Raw genomic sequence first — 20,159 nt, forward strand, 5'->3', positions numbered from 1 at the left:
CTGGGCACAAATGCCTCGGAAAAGGAAAGATCCACTACATTGAGGTCATGTCCGATGATGAGGACGAATAGGAAGAAATGCCCTTTGAAGACAACCAAAACCACGACAACACCAACATGGCTAGTTTGAACCATACAAAAAGAACTGCACTATTGACACGACGCAGAGGAACTATCGCCCTAGCTGGTAGCTTGAGGTGCATGGTTTTTCATGTACAGGGAAACCTTCAAGGACAAAGGGTTATGGTGATGCTCGATAGCAAAGCCACTCTGAACTTCATAAACTCATCCCTAGTGAAGTGAAGAGGTCTACCTATGGAGACACACACAAGATTCTAGGTCAAAGTTGCCGGAGGGACTCTTTTGCCCTGCACACACCTTGTTTCTCAACTAATTATCACAATGGCGAATCACACATTGTCTAAGGATTTCTTCATAGTGGACCTTGATGACATGGAGGTTATTCTAGGCATACAGTAGATGGAGACACTTGATGAATACACTCAGTGCTTCAAAGGGATGGACTTTACTTTTGTTGTCGATGGAAAGAAGGTTGTTCTATGCAGAATGGCAAATGAGGGTCCAAAGAAAGTTTTTGCACATCGGACAGAGGCATTTTTCAGCATGATGATGTTACTTAGGCTGCACATTGTTTTGTTTCGGCAAAATCTATAAATGGGCAACGGACACCTCCCAGGATGATCTTCAGAATATTTTAAGCGATCATGTTAAAGTTTTTATAGACGTTCCTCCTAGCATACGGCCTCATCGAGGGTTTGAAAATACTATCAAGTTGGAAGTAGGAGTCAAACCAGTCATAACCACACCCTATAGCCATCTCGAGAAATTCAAAGATGAGATCAAAAAGATGATTCAGGAATTGCTAGAGAAAGGATGGATCCATACCTGTTCTAGCCCTTTTGCGTCATCAGTGATATTGGTCAAAAAAAAGGATGGGATGCTGCGCATGTGTGTGGACTACCGCACGTTGAACAAAAAAACAATAAAGAATAGATATCCCATTCCAAGGATAGATGAGTTGCTGGATGAATTGCATCGCATAGTCTATTTTTCGAAAATAGATCTTTGTTCCAAATACCATCAGATCTGCATGAGGGAGGAAGAAATGGAAAAGACAACGTTTCGTTGTCACTATGGGCATTGTGAATTCTTGGTCATGTCGTTCGGATTAACGAATGCACCTGCTACATTCCAATCAGGTATGAATTGCATCTTCAACAAACAATTGCATAAGTACTTACTAGTATTTTTTGATGACATTGTCATTTATAGCAGGACATGGGAAGAGCACCTGGAGCATTTGGATGAAGTCCTAAGGATCGCAAAGGATCAATCTTTGTTTGCCAAGCATTCCAAGTGTAAATTCAGTATGATAGAAATATTGTACCTTGGACATGTTGTTAGTAAATATGGAGTTCAAGTACCTCAGGAGAAGATTCAGGGTATCCTTGATTGGCCTCTCCCAAAATCACTCACGGAGTTGCGAGGATTTTTTGGACTGTGCAATTAGTACCAAAGGTTTGTAAAAGGGTTCTCTCAGCTCAACGCACCATTAACAGATTTGACAAGAAAGGGTTTCTTCTGGTGGAATGACAAGGCACAACTCACTTTTGATAAGTTGAAGGAAGCAATGAGCACTTTTCCTGTGCTTGCTTTACCTGATTTCACTCGATCGTTCATTATGGCGTGTGATGCATCCGGAGAAGGCATTGGCGCGGTACTGATGCAAGATAGACACCCCATAGCCTATGAAAGCAGCAAGCTTACGCAAACAAAACACTTATATTCCATCTACAACAAAGAGATGTTGGCCATCATACATGTACTAACCAAGTTCTAGTAGTATCTGGTGAGTGTCAAGTTTATTGTTCGCCTGGATCACAATAGTTTGAGATATTTTCTGGAGCAACGAGACTTGAACGAGAGGCAACAAAAATGGGTGAATAAGGTTCAGGCTTTTGATTTTGACATTGAATATGTGAAAGAAAGAACAATGTGGTTGCAGATGCTTTGTCGAGGAAACTCGCCATCTACTAACCTAGATTTTAGTTGATTGGAAACCACATTTGTTGGTAGAATATTCTAAAAACACATTTTCCTGTGAGCTAATGGATGGAAATACCTGGGATGATCGGTACAAAGTGGTGGATGACATCATTTACTATAAGAATCGGATATTTTTAGTGCCGGAATCCAAATTGAAGCAGAAAATCTTGAAGAAGGTACATGACTCACCCTTGGCCGGACACCCGGGCTTCTTCAAAACTTATAGATGTCTTAGGGAGAGGTTTTCATGGAAAGGTCTTAAAGGAGACATATTGCAATATGTAAGAGAGTGTACAATCTGTCAACAAAACAAATCCGAACATACTCTACCTGTTGAGTTATTGCAAACTTTGCCAATTCCAGAACAAAAGTGGGAAAGTATCTTGATGGATTTCATAACAGGACTTCCTAAGTTGAATGGAAGGGATTGTATTTTTGTGGTGGTTGACAGATTGACAAAGTACACACATTTCTTTGCCATCCCTTGAGATTTTCAGGCTGCACAAGTTGTCGATCTATTTTTTAGAGAAGTCTCTCATCTCCACAGGTTACCCCGAAACATTGTCAATGATCGGGATGGGCGATTTATCAGTATCTTCTGGATAGAACTGTTTCAATTGGCATGGACAAAATTGTCACCAAGTACTAGTTACCACCCTCAAACAGATGGACAAATGGAGATTGTGAACAAGTGGCTCGAAGGTTACCTTCGAAACTACGTTTTGGCACAACAACGGGTGTGGGTCAAATAGATACACTTAGGAGAATATTGTTACAATACCACATACCACATGTCATTCGGGATGACATCATTCAAAGCACTATATGGGTACGAACCCCTTTCTTTCATTGACATAGTTCTCGGTGATAGTCGCGCACCAAGGGCGAGGAATGGCTTCAAGAGGGTCAGGACATCCTAAGATACCTAAAGGAAAACTTATAACGAGCACAGAATGAACAAAAGATGTACGCAGACACACACCGAATGGAGAGGAGTTTCGAAGTGGAAAAATTGGTCTATCTCAGGCTCCAGCCATACCGACAATCCTCATTGAAGGAGAAAGGAAAAGAAAAACTGAAGCCATGATTTTATGGCCCTTATTGTGTAGTTCAACGCATCGGTGAAATTGCTTATGAGTTGGATCTTCCTAAGGGGAGCTGTACTCATAACGTTTTTCATGTTTCCTACTTGAAGAAAGCTATGGGACAGAACGTCATGGTAGCTTTAGACCTTCCACCACTCAATGAAGAAGGAAAGCTCATATTGGAACCAACCGAGATTATTGAAGTATGTGAGAAGACCCTATGGAACCAAACAATGAAGAAATATTTGGTACATTGGAAACACTTGCTGTTGGACGATGCAACCTGGGAAGGCAAGCACATTCTATAGCATTTGGCATTGCGTTTGCTTGAGGACAAGCAAAATTTGGGACGAGAGGACTGTAATATCCTTGTCATAAAATAGTTTATTAATCAAATCTTTGTTATTGGGCCGATTGATTTATAAAATCTCGACCCATTTTTGTTTTGTTTCCGTAGGTAAGTGTAGCCGTCGGCTATCTATGTACACCCTCAGAAAGTCTTCTTGACGGGTATTTAAGCACGGCTTGTAGGTAGTCGTAGTTATGCAATTTGGATTATTTTCTTTGTACTACAAATTCCTATAGCGATTCTCTGTTTTTCGCCATTTCAGAAGTGAAAGATCTTCCCTACTTGGCTCTCCGATTTTGGTGGGATTCAACCCTCACTCTATTTCATCTGTGTATTGCTTGGCTTGGATCTAGCAAATTGGAGCATCATTTGTATGTGGGATATTATTATTTGGCGCAAGTGTGTATCTATTTAATCTCTGATTATCTGCAAGCGATTGTGTTCAATATATTACATTTGTATTTCAAATGGCGTTGCCAAACGTCTGTGGATCCATCCTTGCCATACATCTTCCTGTCCATACCGTACGACCACCTAATACCACCGTACTACCTAGTTGTTCCAATGTATGGCCACCATACTGCCTAGTTGTTCCACTGTATGGTCTCTTATCATACTACACATCATCCCACTGTACGGCCTCCTACTATATTGCCCATCAATTCACCATACACTATACGGTCCCTTGTCGTACTGCCTATCACCCACTGTACAGACATAGCTATATACTACTCCCCTGTATCGTACGAACGTATTCCTGTACCGTGCGGCCATTCCAATTGATCCTATACGACCCTCCTTCCTCATTGTACGACCACCTGCAAATCACCTCACACTTGTCAAATTGATTAGGACGCTATTCTGACCCTTGTGTGGCTACCCAATCAAGTCGTATGACCACATCCCCTTGCCCTTTGCAACACAAGAATATTACAAAAGATTGTTTAGTGAAGATTGTTTTGAGCATAGTTACATTGCCTTGGGGGACGGCGGAATAAAGAGACAAGTTTCTGGGACAGGGGGACAGAGGGGCCTTAATTTGGGGATGATGGAGGGATGATAGGGGGATGATGGCGGGGAATGGGAGGGGTTGTATATACTATACATATGGTACTTAAAATGCTAGTTATGAATAGATGTATTGCAATATAAGATATAAAGATGTAAAAGTATAAAAACTTGAATATTGCATTGAATTGGAACATCGAACATTGAACATAAATAGTCGAGTCGGCAAATAGTCAACACTGGGACGTCCCCCCATCCTCAGCAGAGGTGGCGGAATCTGGTGGCGTCGCTAGGGACAGGGTAACGAAGTCCCCAAGTCTTCAGTGCATCCTCGTTTATGGGATGTGGGGCAGAAAGGGGGGAACGCATCCCTGTGTTACTATGGTATTGAGGCTATTTCGACAGTGAGTTCAGTTGTCCTCCTTTCAACTCCTAACAAGGTTAGCACAACTCCTAATCGAGTTGGAATCTTCTAACAAGGATTCAAAGGCTCCTAACAAGGACTCTATGTAGTGATTGTATTTCATTGACTCCTAGCAAGGTCTATCCTTTCACAAGGAACTTTTTTATTGGTGCATTATCTTGTGGGCATTATTCTCACTGGCATTTTCCTTAGTAAATATATATGGTGTTATTGTGCATGGTTATCTTTCTATGGTTGTTGCATCTATTGTTTACATGTTTCAAAATTAATAAAGATATTGAGAATTGTTTTTAAAATATAATTGATTCACTCCCCCTGCCCCCTGCTTAGTTATCGAGGTGGACTTTGCTTTCTAACATGCAGAATATGGTGAGGAGTTACTCCCACCGAAACTGCGTAAACCAAATAGGGAGGATCTTTCACCTTTGAAATGGAAAACAAAAAACTCTAACTGAAATTCATAATTCACAAATAAAATCGAAATAACATCCCTACAACTACAACAAACTTGACCTTATATATGGCTTTGGGGAAACATTTTGAAGGATTACAAATGATGCCCACACAACCAATATGCTAAATAAATGAAATAAGAGGGCCCGAGATATACTAAAATTAATGTTGGGGCCAAATAAAAATAATTTTATTTATTTATTTAATAATATTGGGGATATCACATTCACATTTAAGTTATGTGGAGGAAACCATGATCTTCATATGCTGGCACATGTTATTAATGTAGCATTGTATTACAAGGACTAGAGCATGGTGGCTATTAATATAGAGAGCATGTTATTTATCATGTGACATGAACTTTTGAATGAACAAAGAAAATGTGAGTTAGAAAATGGGAGCTATAGCATAGAATATAAGAGTAATCACAAAACTCAAATTTTCTTGATGAAGAGCATGTTATATATCATTTTCTTCTAACACTTGTGTTTCTAGTAATTTCTAAGAAGTTCTATTTATTCTTGGAACCTAATGATCATTGTCATTCTTACTAACCATGAACTATAATTATTACTTACATGCAGTGCATTCATTGTCAATATTGGAGACATGCTCGAACGATGGAGTAACAACATCTTTAGGTACTTCAATTTGGTTGATCTTGTGTCAATTAATTTTTGTAAGCTTGTCATTTTACAATTAATTTTGTGCAAGAAATATGTTTGAAGTAGTGATGTAAAGTTTCTTTAATGTGTCAGATATTTTGTCAAAGCAAAAATAATATAAGAAACAAGCTCAAGCATGCACACACAAGACAGTCTTTTTTATTTTAATTTCATTTATTGTTATTGTTTCCATTGTCTTTGGAGTACCGCAAGTGGATTAAACGTAAGCTTTTGATATGGAAATGAGATGCAAGTTCATATATATACAAGTGGGGATACTTCTTACTTGTAATTGGTTTTTTAAATCCAATTATAAATAAATTTGGGAAGAGTTTGCTACCTGGAAATGGATTTTAAAAGCCCAATTGTAGGTTAGAAAGAGACTTCATTTTACATTTAAAAAGACACAAGTGGGGTTTTAAAGTCCACTTACAAGTAGGGAAAAACTTAGCTCTTTTTGGCAAAATAGACTTATAATCAGGGTTTGTAATTCCGATTGCATGTGGGAAAAAATGTATATTTGAAGTTCTTTCTTTGAGGGAAGATCTTTCATTTCAATTTGGGGAAGAGCTTGTATTGATTTGGAAAACAATACTATCATACATTACTCAAAAAATAAATGATTTGCAATGACTAACATATATACAAACAAAAGCAATCAAAATGAGCCCTAGGTTGCACCAAGAAGAAGAAAAAATTCTATAAATGAAAACACACCTTTTGAGAATAAAAAGTGAAATGGGGAAGAAGTCTTAACTCGAAGAAAATCCGCCAAATCTTTGATGATTTGAATTTAGGAAAAGATCTTCAATTCGGAGCTATATAGACATAAGAATTTGACCAAATCCTCTCACAAAATTATTGCATTTTCAGTCCATAAGCATTTCTTGATAAATGGCCATGAATACAAATCAAAATGATTGAGAATGGCACTCAAAGACCTGTTCAAACATTGAAGACTTGGTTTTAGCATGTGTTTGCAAATCAGCTTGCAATAAAGGTAAACAAATTGATGCTCCAAGAGAGAGACACGTTCTATGTTGAACAATACAATTGAACAATACAAGCTTCAATATATCTTGAATTTTCCGTAGGATAGGCTTTATAATCACTGCTGCAACTTAGAAATGTTATTTCCTTTGTAAAACATAAGCATTTTCCCTAGATGGGCTTTTATAATGCTGGAGAATTCTGTCTTTAAAAACTGGTCCAAATGCCCAAGACAGGCTTTCAAAATGATATTGCAAGTTGGAACTGCACAAAAACAGTAATGTCGGGCTTTAGGAGTCGTGGTACACGCTGTTAATGAATTGGATCCATTCAAAAATCATCCACAAATGCCCTAGATGGCCTTTTGAATTGCTGACACATGTATAAACCCTCATAAAAATCTTTCAAAACAATGATAACATCTTGCATTTTGTAAGAGCCCTGCTGGGTCACACTAACAATGCTGGAAGATATGATTTTTTTGTGTTTTTGGTTTTTACAGTTTTTTGTTTTTTCGGAAAATATGTTTTCATTGTATTTTCAAATATATAAAACATGTACTGAAACAAAAGCATGAAATGTAATTACTTATAAAATGGCCAATCTTGAACTCCAACTTCAATTTCAATAGGGGGAATTATTACAAAATATTCAAGGCAATTGCAAAACTATAAAACCTGGACAAGTGCTGGCATTCACAAATAATTATTGCAGCAGCTGGAATGCTCATACCAGCTCCAATTGCTCCCAGCTTATGACAATGTTGCCAGCAGAAGATTGATGTTGCCTTGCCTTGGCCAAATGCTGGTACATACAGGAACTTGCAGCTATGAACGCCCAAACAGTGATGTCCCAAACCCTATCAATCTCCTCACAGTAATCAGATTTAAATGGCACGAAACAGCAGTAATTTGTGATGCCCAAATGTGGAAGTCAACATTACATTCACTCTCCAATTCTGGCTGCTCCGGTTGGAGTGTGTAACAGGCCTCAAGTAAAGGTTGCAGCCTCTCAATCGCTGTCTCTCAGTGAAACCCTTTAAGCTTGAACTTGCAGAATCAGAATGCACACAAATTACAGAATATATGAGTGTCTCAAAGTGATGCTTGGTTCTATGAATTGTAAATAATTTTACCTCCTAATGTGCCTTGCTACACCACACCAAATTGCAGATTGCTAATGCCTATATGCAGTGGTTTTATATACCTTCAAACAACGTGTAACAGATTTGAATGCTAGATACCGTGTAATCCAACCACCGTATAATTTGCAACAATATTAATTCCCAAAAATGGCAATGATTGCAGCAGAGAAAGAACAGTCCCAACACCTAGCAGTCAATTGATCCTCTCTTGAATACACAACATAAATAATACTTCACAAACCCTCCTTAAATGCCTAAAAAGCAGATCACTATTAACCAAATTGGCATACTACAACACCAATTCGATTACCAGGAGAATTCGGTGTTGCAACAACTCAAAGTGCACAGTCGAAGATGGAGGAATCGGTCCTCTCACAAAACTATGATCAAACCCTCAAGAAACTTCAGAAGTAATAAAAAATGCAATAGAAAAGAATGAATCTATTTCCTTCATGATGCCTCTTCTATAATACAAAATGCAATTTGGCTTTTCCAATACACTTTTCATTAAAGGTGCTTCATCAATACACCTTTTAATTAGAAGCTTCCATCTAATAATTTTAAATAAATAACTCTCAAGTTCATAGCTTCATGAAGATGCTTCTCACTTAAAAGACTTCTTCAGCACACTATCAAATCATAACTCTTAAATGATAAAATCATTTATTAAGACGGTCCTTAATAAAAAACTTATAATATAGAGCTCCATTACTTTACCCAATCAAGTCTCAATTGCCCTCCTAAAATTAGTAATCGCCCACAATTGACTTACTATAAATAGCGAGTCAATCAACAAAGACCCTCAAATCACATTGTCAGATCACGAGGGTCACAATAATGAACTAACTAAGCCCAACTACAAGAGCCTACTAAAATGGCAACATTACCATCCTCTCTCCCCAAGATTGCTTGTCCTCAATTAATCATAATCTAGTAACACATCAAACCCCAACCTCCACCAGAATCTCAAGGAAAAATGCATGTGATGTCCCCATCATCACCAAATAATCCCTGTAAACACAATAGCATCAACATAAACAACATAGTTTGTAGAACTATCCTCAACACCAGTGTTGATGATGCAGAAACCGGAACATCACAAGTAAACAACCCAATAGGAAGTCTAGATTTGTCCCCTTTCTCTGCACCAAACAAGCTATCATGCCAAACATTAGACTTAGACACAAACAAACTCTGCACCCAATAAATATCCTGCACATGGGGGTCAAAAGTGAAATTGTATGCACTCCTCACTAAATATAGCTCAGTGAACTCTTGATCATCATCATCTAAACCAATAGACTGTTATGAGGATTTAGCTTCAAACCTCATCATAGTACACCCACACAGAACAATTTGCCCCTCCTTTAGGCCTCAATGAATAGGTGTATCCTCTATCATAAGGTCCTTTCCATCAATAGCAAAGTTGTCTCCTTCTCAACTCCTAATGTGATGCCTCATCATTCTTCCTAGCTGATTTTCCTATTTCATTAGTAATTGGTGGTTGTTCTTCATCTGCAGGTGGAGAATTACGACCTCGACGGGTGTAGTGTTTGTTAGGAATGAATTTTTGTGCCATGCCGAATCCCAATTCCTTGCAGGCTAGCAGGAAACTGCTCTAATACCACTATAAGAGCCCTGCTAGTCACACTAGCAATGCTGGAAGATATGTAATTTTTTTGTGTTTTTGGTAACATTTTTTTTGTTTTTCTGGAATAAAAAAAATGCTAAAACAAGAATATGAAATGTAATTATTGATAAAATGACAAATCTTGAACTCCAACTTCAATTTCAGTAGGGGTAATTATTGCAAAAATATTCAAGGCAATTGTAAAACTATAAAACTTGGATGAGTGCTGGCATTCGTAAATAATTATCGCAGCAGCTAGAATGCTCACACCAACTCCAATTGTTTCCATCTTATGGCAACGTTGCCAGCAGAAGATTGACGTTGCCTTGCCTTGGCCAAACACTGGTACATACAGGAACTTGTGACTATAGATAACGTCCAAACAATGATGTCCCAAACCCTATCAATCTTCCAATAGTGAGCAGATTCAAATGACACCAAACAGTTATAATTTGTGATGCCCAAATGTCGAAGCCAACATCACATTCAATCTCCAATTTTGGCCACCCAAGTTGAAGTGTATAACAGTGATGCAGAAGCATCCAGACGTATATGGGCAATCCTGTATCACCCAAAAAATGTACTTAGACTTAGTTTCTGATTTTTGGACACCCATTTGGGTCAAGTAAAGGTTCCAACTCTCACAGTTCCACTATCAGTGTGCTAGAAAATCCCGAAAAAATAGGAGTATGTAATTGGGTCATCATTTCGGTAAACTAGAAGGTGTGAATTGGCCAGATGAATGTAATTGTGATTTAGAGCATTCTAGAAAAAGAATCAGGTCAAAAGACCCCACGGTTTGAAAGTTATTGCAATTTTTCGGGTTTTGAAGACCTCCTAAGAATGCTTCAAAGTCAAGTTAGGGGCATTAAATGACCTCGAAAAGGGCCGAAAAATGGGGGACAAGCAAAGCTGGTCCATAGGGCTATAGAGCGCTTCGAGAGCTTTCCGGAAATGTAAACGGTTCGTCTATCGGAGCTACGGTTCAAAAGTTATGCCTCTCGGAAGTTCGGTTGCCGTTTCTGGATTCTTCTAAATTTGCGCCGACTTCTAACGCAGCTTCTGGAACCTTCTATTTGGTCGGTGGATGCCTACTAGCACTTTCTAGAATGTATTCCTAGTCCTTAACCCTCCGGGGTCTATTTAAGGAGATTCCTGGCATTGTAAAAGGCAGTTCGGAGTGGAGTTTGAGAGGAGGTACTGAAAGGAGAAATTATCTCCACATTTATGCTATTGTAAGCCCTTAGGGCATGTTTTGAAGTTTATTTTCTCTGTATTGAATGTACTAGCTTATTTTTCAGTTAATACAATTTCCCTTTTCTGTTGTGTCCATTCTGTTCTTGGGTTGTGTTTCTGTCAAACAGGCCTAAAAAAATGATAGCAGCCCCTCAATTAGTGTCTCTCAGTGACACCCTTTAAACTTGAACTTGCATAATTAAACCCACACAAATTGCAGAATATATGAGCATCTCACAGTGACAGTTGGTTCTTTGAATGGAAAGTAATTTTACCTCCCAATCTGCCTTGCCACACTACACCAAATTGTAGATTGCTAACACCAATATGCAGTGATTTTATTTACCTTCAAACAACAACATGTAACAGATTTTAAGAGTAGATACCATGGCCAACCACTGTATGATTCATAGCTGTATTAATTCCTAATAATGGCTTGATTGCAGCATAGAAAGAACAGTTCCAACACCTAGCAGCCAAGTGATCCTTTCTTGAATACACAACATAAATAATACTTCACAAGCCCTCCTTCCTAAACGCCCAAAATGCAGATCACTATTAACCAAATTAGTATACAACACCAATTCAATTACCAGAAGAATTTAGCATGCGTACCCAATTCACTGTGTGTTGCTAACAGCTCAAAGTGTACAGTCAAAGATGGAGGAATCAGTCCTGTCACAAAACCATGATCAAACCCTCAAGAAACTTCACAAATAATAAAAAATGCAATAGACAAGAATGAATCTATTTCCTTCATGAAGCCTCTTCTATAATACAAAATGCAATTTGGCTTCCCCAATACACTTTTCATTAAAGATGCTTTATCAATACACCTTTTAATTGGAAGCTTCCATCTAATAATTTTAAATAAATAACTCTCAAGCTCATAGCTTTATGAAGATGCCTTTTACTTAAAAGGCTTCTTCAACACACCATCAAATTATAACACTTAAATGATATAGTCATTTATTAAGATAATCTTAATAAACAACTTATAATATAGAGCTCCATTAATTTACTTAATCAATCACTGAAGAAGCCAAGCACCATGCCTCAACTGCACTGCTAAAAATAGTAATCGCCCACAATCGACTTACTATAAATAGCAAGCCAATCAAGAAAGACCCTCAAATCACATTGTCATTTCATCAGGATCGCAATGATGAACTGACTAAGCCTACCTACAAGAGCCTGCTAGAATGGGGACATTACACATTTGGCACAATGACTTCAGTAATCAATAAAAATGATCTTTTTCAATGCATCTGCATATTAGAAAACACTTTTTTAGGCTAACTCATACATACGGTTCAACTTTTGAATCTATGATGCATAAGTGACGATCATAAAATGCATTACCAAAGCCGACGATGAGCTTTTGGTCGCACACTACAAGTTTATTTGAAGTTGCAAATGGAAACAAACATGAATATGAACTTTAAAAGCCACGATACTAGTCAAAGCTTGTATTTCAAAATTCAAAATGAAGATGTGAAGGAAAGACACATTTAAATAATACTTTGCAAGTTTAATGTTTTAAATGTGTTGAGGAACTTTGGATTTGTAGTGTTTGTTATATTTATAATTTAGTTATCAGAGATTCACTAAATGGAGTACTAATGAATTTTTCAGATATGTAATCATATGACTGCAAGAATGTATATGTAATGTTTGTATTTCTCTGAAATTTCATTCTATAATAATACCATCTTCAATTATGATGGTTGCAGATATAGAGGAGATAATCGTTGATGATTGCAGATGCAATAGCTAGTAATATTACCTTGTGATTGATATGTTCTCCATTGCATTTAAATCTCTCTATATATAAGGTTGAATAGTCATGTCACCGTATGGACATGACTCTACAGGACATGACATGTTTCATAACTAAACATAATTAACACAAAGTTTGTTAATGCCTGAACTTAAACTGGACGATATTAAAGGAAGGCCCAATAACAATAACTTGTGTGCTCCTATTTGATATAAGCCCGATAATATTTTGGGCGATCATGGTAACACAAATTTGTTATTGATTTGGGCAATAGAATGGATGCCATCAGATGAGATTACTGTCATGTATTAATGCTTGATGTATGAGAAAAATAATCACAACACACACACATAAGCAGCCTGATCAGGGCATGATCACAAAGTATCAAATAGCTTGTAATGTCAGTATGTGAAGGAAACCAAACACATGCATATATGTATATACATGTATATGTATGTGTGAGCATGTTTCATATACTGATGTTGACTTTATCAGATCCAACTGAAGCTATACTTTAACACTCTCTCTTAGAGAGGGAGCATTTGATCAATTTCTCAATCTCAACAATCTCATATTCGAGTTTGCATAAAAAATGCTTATCTACAATTATATCCTTTTAAGAATATAGACTATCTAATTTCCAGCACATTCCAGGACAAGAACATGGTCTATCAGATAGTCACTCTTGATCTCAGATAACAAGAATCATGATCTCTGGCTCACTCTGGGACTAACGTAGTCTATCATGATTCACTTATTGTCATGACTTCTGACATATTCTGGGACAGCAAATTAATGTAGTCTATCATGACAATGAATCAAGAACTCGAGAAATTAACAACACAAGTAGCATCATGATTTCCGGCTCACTCTGGGACAACTTAATGAAATCTTATGAAAATAGGTCAATCTATTGCTAAGGTCGTTGCCTTACAATAGAGACCTTACATCCAATTCAATGAAAGATCATCACCTCTCATAAAATAACACACGTGCACAATAGTAACTCTTAATCAAAGTAAACTTTCAGCAGCCTCCCACTAGGAAAAGATATATAAATATTGGTCAATCTTACATTATTTTGAAAAATAAAATAATTTATATTATATAATTGGCAAGTCTTACATTATTTAAATATTTTTAGAACTAAATTTTATAAAAATGTGACGACTTTAAATATTTTTAAGAACTAAATTATCAACCAAAATTTTCTAAAATTAGCCCATTGGCGATATTAACCACTAAAAAATACCCTTCTCTTAACATTATATATATATATAAAACAAAAAATGAGACTTAATCTCAGGAGTTACATTTACATCTTAGTCATACCAAGTTTATCTTTGAAAATTTTCACTTTAAATTTTGCAAGAGGTTTGGTAAATATGTTGGCAGTCTGCTCTTCAGTGCTGATATATACCTACTTGATAATGTTTCCATCCACCATATCTCTGATGCAGTGATAGGGAATTTCTATGTGCTCGGATCTGTTATGGAAGACTAGATTTATAGAGATTTTAATGCAGCTTTCATTATCACAATGTATAACCATGGAATTCAGGGGCATCCCAAATAGTCCAACCAATAACTTCCGTAACCACACTACTTCTTGAGCTCCCATAGATGCTGCTATGTATTCTGCTTTAGTAGAACTCTGAGCAACTACAAATTGCTTCCTGCTAAACCAAGATACCATAGAAAACCAAAGACTAAAATTACATCCTATTGTGCTTTTCGTATTAGTAGAACTACCAGTCCAGTCAGAGTTTGAATACCCTTGAAGTTGTAACTCAACATGGTCATATTTTAGACCAAGTCCAATAGTGCTTTGTATCTCAAAATGTGCTTGGCTGCCAAGAGATGGATCTTCTTAGGTTCATAGATAAATTGACTTAATGAAATTGTAGCATAACAAATATCAGGGTATGTATTCACCAAGTACATTATAGATCCAATTATTTGTTTGTAGGATCTGTAGCTTCGGATTCAAATGCTTCACTTTTGAGCTTATGAAGATTTGTATCCATAGGTGTTGACAATGATTTGCAATCCATCATGCCAAATTTGTTTACTATGTCGATAGTATACTTACCTTGGTTCAGGAAGATATAGTCTTCCTTCTGTCATACTTCTAATTCCAAAAAACAGTGTAAGAGACCTAAATCTTTCATTTCAAATTCAGATGTAAGATTTTACTTACACTTTGCAATCAGGTGATCTTCCCCTGTTATTAGAAGAACATCAACATAGAGAATAAGTATTAGCATGGTCATATTCAAATGCTTCACTTTTGAGCTTATGGAGATTTGTATCCATAGGTGTCGACAATGATTTACAATCCAATATGCCAAATTTGTTTACTATGTCGATAGTATACTTACCTATGTTCAGGAAGATATAGTCTTCCTTCTGCTATACTTCTACTAACAAAAAATTGTGTAGACCTAAATCTTTCATTTCAAATTTAGATGTAAGGTCTTGCTTACACTCTACAATCAAGTGATCTTCCCTTGTTATTAGAAGAACATCAACATAAAGAATAAGTATTAGCATATCACCCTTTGATTCTTTGAAGTATATATTAGGATCTACTTCATTTCTTAAGTACCTCGATTTGATAAGGTAACTATCTATTCTCTGATACCATGCCTTGGGGGCTTGTCTAAGGCCACAAAGAGCTTTCTTTAGTTTACATACATTTGTGTTCCTATCATGGATAACAAACCCTTCTAGTTGTTCTAGGTATACTTCATCAATGGCACCATTTGGAAATGTTGTCTTTACATCTGTCTGATGTATCTTCCACCTTTTGGATGCAACAATTGTAGTGATGGTTCTAATAGATGTATATTGAGCAACATGAGAAAATGTTTTTTCATAATCAATTCCAACCTTCTGGAAGAATCCTCTAGCAACAAAATTGGCTTTGTGTTTTTCAATACAACCATTAGTTGCCTGTTTAATTATAAATGGCCATTTTGAGGAGACAAAAAATTCGTCTTTAGGTCTTGGTACAATGTCCCAAACACCATTTTTTTATATGGATTGGTATCCCTCAATAATGACATCTTTCCAGGCTTGAGATTTCAGAACCTCTTCAACATCTGAGTGTTTTGATTGAGTGGGCTCATTTATGTGAGTGACATAGCATGAGTGACATCTTTTTTTCTTTTTTTCTCTAAAGATTTCATTGGGAGCTACATTGTTTTCTTCAATCATTTTTCTTGTTCGTAATGGTCTTTTCTTGATAGGTGGATTTGAGTCATACTTAGAGTTAGGTGTTGTGGATCCATGATCTTCTATACAATTGTTCCTCTCAATCGTAGAAATTTCATCTAAACTTTGGGATGGGATCATCATTTGGTTCTATATTATTAGAGTTTTCATATGCAACATCTCAAACTTAATGTCTCTATTGATTTCAGTTGTCCTTGACCCTAGTATGTATACTCTGTAAGCTTTGGAACTGACAAATATGCCTTTTTTTTCTGAGGGCTCTAGTTTAGTTCTTTTCTGTTTAGGTATATGAATGTATATAGGGCACCCAAAGATTCTTAGGTAACTTAGATCAAGTTTGATTCTTGAGAAGACTTCTTCATGTGTTACATTTTCTAGAAATGAATGAGGGCATTTGTTTTGAATGTACATTGTTGTATTGGAGGCTTCAGCCTAGAATGTTATGTGAAGATTTTGATCATGCATCATGGCCTTAGCTACTTCAATAATGGTTATGTTCTTCCTTTCGGCTACTCCATTCTATTGAGGATTATATGGTACTGTATACTCCTTAATCCCAAGAAATATGTAGGACTCTTTAAAGTTTTCAGAAATGTATTCTCCTCAATTGTCAAACTTTAGGATTTTAGTTTTCTTCCCGGTTTGATTTTCAACTAAGGCTTTAAACTCTTTGAATTCAGATAGAGCTTCATTTGATTCTATTAGTTTCAAGAAATAGATCCAGGATTTCTTGGAATAATCATCGACAAAGATGATATAATACAAGTATCTTGCTAGGGAAGGTACTGACATTGGTCCACATAAGTCAGTATGAATCAGTTCAAGTACAATTTTTTATTTATGTTCACTATGATGGAAAGATGTTTTGGAGTTCTTTCCTAATGCATAGGCTTTACATGTTCCATCATGTTCAGATTTTAGGTTAGGCATGCCTTCCACAATCTTCTCTATGGAGGGTTGAGTGTTACATAGTTTATGTAGGCTTCTACCTCTGAATCCAATAGAGATTGCATTTTTTAATATTTGAATTTTGAGGCCAAGATAGGACCTTATCTTTTTGGAAGGTGACACGATACCCTTGATTTGCTAGGCCCAAAATAGAGACTAGGTTTCTCTTGATACCTGGTATAAATAGAACATCTTTTAGTTGCAGAGTAACTGTAGTTTTCAATTGAACTGAACAAGTTCCAATTCCTTTCATAGGATAAGTGGGGATATCCCCTATTTTGACTTCTTCAGTTGAGTGCCCTTCAAAGTTTTCAAATTGATCTCTAAATCCAATGACATGTCTTGATGTTCCACTATCAATTATCCATGCATTCTTATTAGAGTTTAACTCACTTGATAAGGCAAGGAAGAATAGTAAGTTTTGAGATTCCTTGACTTTAGATATGTTGGCAAGGGCTTTCTTTCTTTCTGGACAATACATGTGAGTAGGTCCAAATTTGTCACATTTGTGGCATTGAACTGCTGACGAATCTCTTTTCTTATAATTTTGATTTTTCTTTCCTCTTTACTTAAAATGTCTCTTCCTTTTATAGTTTGAGTTCACATATAAAGCTTGAATTCCCTCCTCTATAGTAGGAATGATTCCTCTTGTAACCAATCATGATTCTTCCTAAGTACAATCATTCTTGAGTTGGTCAAATTTTGATAGAGTAGGACGTGCACTAATCACTTGAATGAAGGATTCCCATGTAGTTGGCAACCTTTTAAGAGCTATCAATGATAATTCTTTCTACAATATTTTCGAGAGTAGAAAGTTGATCTCTTAATTATGATATTCTCATGAAATATGATGTGATAGTGTAACAACCCCTTTTCCCAAGTCTTAACTAACAACTAGCATATCAAAGAAATATAGTTATTACTTCATATTCATAGGAAGACAATTACATCAGTTATGTTCATGTGAATGAGATTAATGGTTACAATTGGTTAAACAGAAATTTCATAACTAACAATTGAAGACACCATCAATGAATTTAACGAAGAATTTAAAATCTACATATAGTAGAATTCAAAATTGAAATCCATCTAGGGACGCTTCTGCAAAACCCGAGTTAGTCCATAAATACCAGTTAGGAACAAATAGCTATACCACTTTATCGAAATGACATTTACCACTATCATTTAGGGCATCAAATACCACTTTATCAATTAGGGCATCAAATACCACTGTATCAATTAGGGCATCAAAAACCATTGCATCATTTAGGGCATCAAATACCATTGTATCATTTAGGGCATCAAATACCATTGTATCATCTCTTCTCCTTCCATTGCTAACTATGGCAATAACATTCAGTTAGAAAATATGTTCATATTCATTATTCAAATAAATGAAAGGCTGAAATAACAATCCATCAAATAAACCTATCTCTTGCATATAGATATATTTCATGCTCAGTTGGAAGATCAACCTATCTAACTGGTTACCAATTACATTGACAATAAGAGTTGCTTTCATTAAAGGAAATAATTGAATCGATTTTATAAATCAATCCATCTTATTTTCTACTTGAATGAACATCATAAAAGTAAAATACCTGTTACCATAGTTGGAAAACTTGGACTCGACAACAACTTGCCAATCCCCCCAAAAGTTTAATTGGGAAAAACTTGTCAATTTAAAAAAAAAAACTCGTAAAAACTCGGGAACCTAAAAAAAATGCTGAAATTTAATTAAAAATACATTTTTTTTGCAAAATATAATGAGAAGATGCATCTAGTAAGTTAATTAAAGAGAACACAAAAGAAACAAGTAGAGTTTAGATATATATAAATGCATAGTGGGTACAAAATCACATTCTCATGTGGAATGCTGATGGCAGGAAGCAAAATAGTAAATAGTTTTAATCTTTCAAACTAGAAGTAAATACTAAATACATCAATACAATCACATCTTCCTCTTTCTAGCTGCACTAGTAGGAAAGTGAGGGGGTCTAGTCCTCGAAGAAGTGCCTCGCATTGGGATTGGGCATGAGTTGCGTGACTGTGAAGTCTGTGGCTGTGCCTCCTTGCTCGACATCCCTATTGATTGGCTTGATGTCCTAGAAGAGGATGTATGTCCTCCTATATGTGGCACTAGTAATCCCTCCTCTGAGCTTGAATCATCATCGTCCTCATCCTCATCCTCAATGTCATCCATTGTGAAATGAAAATTTGTTCCAGCACCCCCTTCCATGGCCTGCCTCTCCAAATCAATGATCTCATCCATTGAAATCAATGGACCTGACTCCTGTGGTGTCCAATCTAAATAAGGATCTATCTCTTCTAGATCAAGTGGACCAAGTAGTGCTGAACTTTGTGCCCTTTTTATGTGCAACTTAAGATTATGGTGCACATAAACAAGGTCATTAAGCCGTCTTTGAGTCATTTTGTTTCTTTTCTTTGTGTGGATGGACTCAAATAATCTCCAGTCATGCTCACAATGAGATGCGCTACAAAGTTAGCATAGGACTCTGAGAGCAAAATTTTTTAAATTGGGAGTATTGCCACCCCAACTTGCCCACCAACCATCTACAAAACAAAATATAATAAGTTATAAAGCAATAAAAAATATAATCAGAAAACACAACTTATCAATTTGCAAAAGTTTTATAGTTTGACGCTTTACCTGGTGCTTGAGTAGCTCTTGCTCTCTTTGCTAGCATAGAAGAGAACAAATTACCCCTCGATTCCACATAGACTTGTTGTTCAGTCACAACAAGGTCTCTCTCCGCTTCATTGGATATCATTCTATCAATACATTTAGAGAGACCTTCCATGACCTCTCCGTAAGGATATGAGAAGGAATCATCAGCCCTAAAACAAATAGAAAATGATATCAAGTCTTACTACACAACTTTAAAAAGTAAAGTAAAATGAAGTCTTAGTAAAATCTCAAGGATAATACCTAAATTTGGGCTTGAAGAAGTAGCCTGCTGCATGAATGGGTTGGTGGAGCATATTGTTCCACCTCCTATCAATTATTTCCCAAATGGGGTCAAATTTGAGTCTGTCTGCATGATAGTAGTTTCTAACAGCCTCTTGGGCCTTATCCATGGTTTCATAAAGAGCTCCCATTGGCAATTGTTTTTAATTTTATAT

At 36.5% G+C, this 20,159-nt stretch overlaps 1 pseudogene across 1 annotated transcript in view; it reads left to right on the forward strand.

The window, feature by feature from the left end:
• Positions 1-20,159, forward strand: part of LOC149568245 (kihadalactone A synthase LFS-like) — a 126,819-nt pseudogene that overhangs the window by 78,943 nt on the left and 27,717 nt on the right. Inside the window, exon 8 of the transcript XR_016362529.1 lies at positions 5,970-6,026. The product of XR_016362529.1 is annotated as a kihadalactone A synthase LFS-like (transcript). The remainder of the gene's footprint in view (positions 1-5,969; positions 6,027-20,159) is intronic.

The sequence above is a fragment of the Cupressus sempervirens genome, chromosome 3 (genome assembly GCF_028749045.1).
Source record: "Cupressus sempervirens isolate cs-2001-9-10 chromosome 3, ASM2874904v1, whole genome shotgun sequence".
Classification (NCBI taxonomy): domain Eukaryota; kingdom Viridiplantae; phylum Streptophyta; class Pinopsida; order Cupressales; family Cupressaceae; genus Cupressus; species Cupressus sempervirens.